A 6,000-nucleotide genomic window follows, 5' to 3' on the forward strand; every position below is an offset into this window, starting at 1 on the left:
AAGCTGTTCTTAAAAACCTGAAATGATAGTAAGGCTACAACCTTACAGTCTAATCCCATTCTTAATATTCTTGCCATTACAACCTTTTCCTTATGTTCAACTTAAACCTTCTCTATAACAGTGTAAGGCCATTATTTTTCGTCCTGTGCACAGTGGGCAAGAATAAAATGGAGGTCTTTCCTCTGCAGTCATCTTCTCTGTCTGAGGGTCTTCTAGCTCTCAGCAGTCTTCTGTGAACTCTAAAGCAATTTTATTCAACATATATGCTGATCTCATAGTGTTAGATTTGCAACACAATACCTAGACACTCTAGATAGATAATTAACATTTTTACTTCTTAACAGGAATCAAGGAGCCACATGGACATGAGAAGACATTTTATTTTTTATAAGCCTAGAATAGAATAATAGCTTGTACGTGCAAATGATATTGGATTAGTTATATTGTGGATTTCTGTGTTTCCTATATTATGGCACTAATCTTGCTGCAGAGACATCTTGTGAACTCTTGGGGACTTGCAGCACAGACTCCTTTGAAGCAGCTGAAAATTTCAGCTTGTTCTCCGCTCCTTCTAAATCCATGACTAGCATCTGCTGGGTGAACAGCTGTGCAAGCCAGGGGCCATCTTTTCAGGTTTTACAGTTAATGTCAGCAGTTGTCATCTACTCTGTGAAGTATGAACTAAGTCATGTGGTGGAAATGGCTTTTGAAATATCAGGAGTACTATCTGGATGTAGCTTTAGCTTAGCACAGTGTCCCTTGCTCAGTTTTATTAATGGTTTTCCTATTGTTAAATCTGACTAACACATTGACTCACTGCAAGGATACTCAATGTGAGACCTCAGAGACCTCACTTGTAACAAAAATTTGAACTCATTATTTTTAAGAAATTAAGCTAGATAATGAAACAATAATGTCGATGTTATTATCCTCCAACACCATAATTTTAAAATTGAACATAAAGTCTACTCCAATTAAAATTGTTGCATGGAACATAAAACGAAAATGCTATGATACTGGAAACATTTAGACATCCACATAAGCTTTTAAAAAAGTTCCCAGACACAAGAACAAAGCTTTTATTCATTCAAAGGGTAAGTCAGCTGAAGTGATCTTTATACATTAAAATTGCTGGTTGCACATTGTGCTAAAGAGGACAGACTCATCACAGAAGGTTGAGCACAATAAACCAGAGAATGATCAGGCTTCAAAGAAAATGTAGTAGCATTTTAACAAGTAACACAGATTCTTTATGAGGCCAAAATGCTAAGTGAGTTAACAGTGGGCTTTCATACGAATTTTAAGCCAGGAACAAAGACTGAGATGAGAAGCATCTATGTACCAATATTACATACAAATTTCACTCTGCTCTCTGAAGTCTTACTTGTCATGGCATAGTGAAGACCTACATCATCCCTAAATTACAAATGTTACAAAAGACAGCATTTCCCACTGGCACTTGTGCTCACCAACAAGAAAAAAGTTTTATAGCAGAATACTGGTTGCAATCTTATTCTTTTTAAGGAAAACAGTGAGTAATCCTTGCCCAAATAATACAGCCTCTAATTTCCTTGGGAAGAGCATTTTACAGGCAAGTATTATCTTCTTGTCAGGAATTTGCACGCCACTTTCAAAATAGATGTTCAGTCTTGTACACAATGACTCCTGTTACATACTTGCCTGGGTTTATAACTTTCCCAGATCATCATTTATCTCAACAGCCTATACGTAACCCTTGCCTGTCCCTCTCCTATCCCCCTGATTTGTATTAGATAGGTAAGACTTCCTAAGATGCAGGAACTGCACTTAATAAAATGGTCCCCACTTGCAGTGCCTCTTGCTGTTACTATAAGGTAGAGGCGGAAGCTGTGTAGCAAGCACATGGCTGCCACGTGTTTGGACGTCTGTCCATAAACTGTTGTCCAAATAAACAGCCATGAATATCAGTCTGTATAACAGGTGGGAGTCTGGAGACTTCAAAAGAAGAGTAAGCAATCTAGCACATACCTGCAGATGTGGCAGCTATGCATGCAGATAGCTACAGAGAACACTGCAAGCTCCAGAAGGAAAACAGCATTCTAGTTCTAGTAGTGACAAGGAATCAGATGGAAAAGAACGTGTGTGTTTTTCTCCCCCTTCAAAATAAATCCTTCATTTACAACCCGTACACTTGAAAACCAATCCACAAGGTGACATCAGGTTACTAACACTCCTATTTGAAGTGGGAATGAGAACATCAGTCACCTGCAGGTGAGAGAGAAAGTGTGGGAGAGAAAAATAAGATGAATGAATATCCCTTTGGTGGGTCCAAGGACAGGATCTGGCTGGCTGTACTCCTCATTCCTCTTCTGGTCTGCACTTAGCAGGATCAAATCCTCTTAGTGCCCCTGCCAAGTGGGAGCACTCTGGGTGCAGCTTGAAGGAATGTGGTTATCAGCAGACAAACCTCTGCTTCGTTTGACAGTTTTCCCTCCTGCTTTGTAAGAGCAGACTGCTCTCCCAGATCCTTCATGTGTTAAAAGTAAGCAGCTCAAATTATAATTGGCTACTTAATTTTATATTAAAAGGACAGTGAATTTATCTCATGTAGATGTAGTCACTTTGGAATACCAAATTTCTTTGTGGTTTCCAAACTGAGTCAATGGTTAAGACTTAGCTGCCTCTGAGGAGTGGCTCCAGAGTCCCCAGTAAGGTACAGGGAGAGGCCAGCACCAGCCACAGATCTCCAGGGAAATATTCCCCTTGGGAATGCCTAAGGACCCCCACAGGGAGTGTGTGAGAAGTGTCAGGGTGCAGTTAGGGACTGCTATGCAGGACATGGCAGCACACTTCAGCTCTAATCCGTGCTCCAGTTACCCACAGAGGCTGAGCTTCCCCAGTCCCCCCTCAAAAAGCTCTCACTGGGCACTGTGCCTGCCAGAGAAGGCATCAGAGCAGAGGTGTTAGTGAAATGCAGTTTTCCTCCCCAACTGACTGCGTGCTGATTTTTCCCCCAAATGTAAGCCCTGAGTGCAATTTGAGATGCCTTCTTGCAGAACCACAATCATAATGGTTGAAGCACTAGTTAGCAAATTTTCTAAGGATTTTTGTTTTATAAATAAGTGTTTCCTCCTGCTTTCTGAGCACTTGTTTGCAAAGCTAATGCTAGCTTTCCTTCTGTCAGTTAAGATTACTGGTATGGTCCATCTTAGAGAAAGAAAAGTATGCCAGGGAGCACATCTATAAAGCAGTTTTTAGCTGTGTTTCAAGTTGCACAGGTTTGCGGAGCTGATTGCAGTACACAAACAAAAGATAGAACAGGATGTTTTGACTTCAATCACTGTGACAGCAGTCAGATACAAAATCTAACTTCAGATGTTGTAGCCCAGAGTAAACAATGAGATTCACTAAGAATCTGACATCTATTTTTTTAAGAACTCTTTTCAAAGAGACAATTACTCAGATATGTGAAGGTCTATTCCACCTGATGTTTTTATTTCGAATAAATTGGCAGCAGAAGCTGACAGCTTTGACAATTGTTTGTCATAGAGGTGTGCAATGCATAAGTATCTGTAATAATTAAGCTTTCTGTTTCAAAACATCTCAGCAAATAGAAAGGAAATACCATTAAAAGGAAGGAGGGATATGCTCCTGACTGGATCTTCAGTGAAAATACCCCTTCCTCCCAGTCCCCCAGACCTGATTATTTTTGGTTGCCAGAAAATCTTTGGCATTTTGCAGAATTCTAGAGCTCCTTTGCGGGGGAGGGTGGTGGTGGTGTTGACATCATTGATGCTGACCTGTTTGGCACATATAACAGTTGGGAAATATGGCTGGAAAATATAATGATCTCCTAAAAGCAAAACAGACTCAGACAAGAAACAGTCTGCTTTTTTGCTTGGAGAAAATAATGATTGACAGAATGCACAGCAGTTAGTGGAAGGTGCAACTGCTGATTTGCTATCTAACATTTGCTTCTTTAAAGAAGTTTTAGCCACATACTCTCTCTTACTGTTTTTTCATAGCGAAGATTCTGTACGTTGCATGAAATCCATGCAAGAGCTTAGCTCCCCATGACCACAATAGCAGGACCAAGCTGATTAATTCTGCTTATGCAAAATACTCTCTCAGACTGAAGCTCTTATTCAGAAAAATATGTGAGTAGCTGAGTGAGACACAGCTGTTCCCCTAAACCCACACCTCCCAGAAAGGCAATTATTCAAAGAAGAGCTGTTAGGGTACCAGTCACACTATCGTTGCTTCTGAAGCCAGAGCTACAGAAGAGGATAAAGAAAGAACACGCAAATGCAGTGAGAAAATATTTTCAGCTATTATCAATAGCATAGCAAACTGGAAAGCCTTTGGGAGAATAGGGACTATGAGGAGTGTGCCAGCTGCCATCCTCTGTGCCTCAGGTGCTGTCTGAACCACAGGATGAAATGCCCGCCCTTGCCCCAGAGATTACTCCCTGGGCGCGGGGGAGACTGGCTGCCGATGGACAGCCAGGGCTCAGAGAAGCAGCATTGATAAGCAAGGGCTTCAGCTTTGCAGCCCAGCTGAGGATTCTCTCTGATGTGGTATTAATTGAAAATTCATATGCGGAGCAGAGCGGCAGAAGCTCTTCTGGGTACAGCTCTGCCTGCGTGGGAGAGAGGAATTTGGGATATCTGCAGGTACAGTGGTGAGGAGCACTCTCTCGTTCAGGGCAGAGATTGTTTCCTGCCTTCCCCTTGCAAACCCTGGGGGTTTAGGTTGATGGCAAGTTGAATATGAGCCAACAGTGTGCCCTGGCAGCTAAAAGAATCTATGATTCTATCATTCTATGCAGTGTCCCTGCAGGAAGACAGGATTTCTTACTTCCCTAGACTTTTATGAGATACATCATAGCCCCATGACCTTTTGTGCCTGTATCTTCTTTTATGACTCTCTGCTCATGCATCACTCTTCCTTTGTGGCCATTATAAAAAAATCATTAACCTCTCCTGCTATAGAAACCCAGTCCTGCCAAAACACCAGGAAAGGCACCCATGCAACAAACAGACAAACCCACAAGGAAATCAGCTATATAATCTTAAAAATATGTTACATCTTCCTCCAAAAGCAATCTAGGGAACAAAAATGCAAACATTAAAAATTCATAGAGGGATAGAGGGATGAAAGCAGCTCATACCCACTTGAAATAATTTCATATTTATATGAGGGTGACCATATATTTTTAGATTTCTGCAGGTTGCCTTTTCATTTGATTTGATAGAATAAAACAGAATCTGCTGCATGGAGATGTCACAGAAATGTCTTGGGAGTCTGGAGAAAAAAGAATTTCTACAATAGCAATAGCGAAAGAAAACACTTAACTGGCTCTTTTTTAAGCCTAGCTCCTCTCCTTTTCTTTTGGTTGTTGCAAGTTGTAAGAAAGAAGTTTTCTGAGGTGTGCTGCTATCAGTCTATTAAGGAATACATGCATAAATGCACATAGCAAAAGCATAAAAGTTGAAGATGGCCCAGTTACAATACAATTTTAATTTAGTTTTCATGCGGTTACCAAGCGTTCAGTTGTATTTGTTTTAATAGCAATCAGAAGAGACTCACTCATGCTGAGTACTATTTTCTTTCGAAGTGAGCTGGACACATTTAGGGACCAGAGCTGAAGTTACAGATGTAGGATTATTTCTTCCCCGTGGAAATCATTTATTGTATATTTTTTCTCTTCTTCAAACAAGAGAATGAAATTTCACTCTCCTCTGGGAATGGTAGAGACAAAACATTTAAAAATGATTGAAATGACCAAAGTGTCTTCAGATGTTACTTTACAGTAGCAAAGTTCACTGGAAAATGCAGCTGTTGCCTCAGGGTCATTTTCTGATCGTCACACAACGAAAACTGCGGTTGGGTCATAGAGCCTTTAATTGCCTGTTTCCTCAGGCTGATCCTGGAGGACTCGAGTATAAGAGAGAAGTTGTGCATTGCCAGTTCATGGGCCTCTTGGGAACAGCACTAATTACAGACCCTTGCTGTATTGCA

This window comes from Harpia harpyja, chromosome 18, assembly GCF_026419915.1.
Source record: "Harpia harpyja isolate bHarHar1 chromosome 18, bHarHar1 primary haplotype, whole genome shotgun sequence".
Taxonomy (NCBI): domain Eukaryota; kingdom Metazoa; phylum Chordata; class Aves; order Accipitriformes; family Accipitridae; genus Harpia; species Harpia harpyja.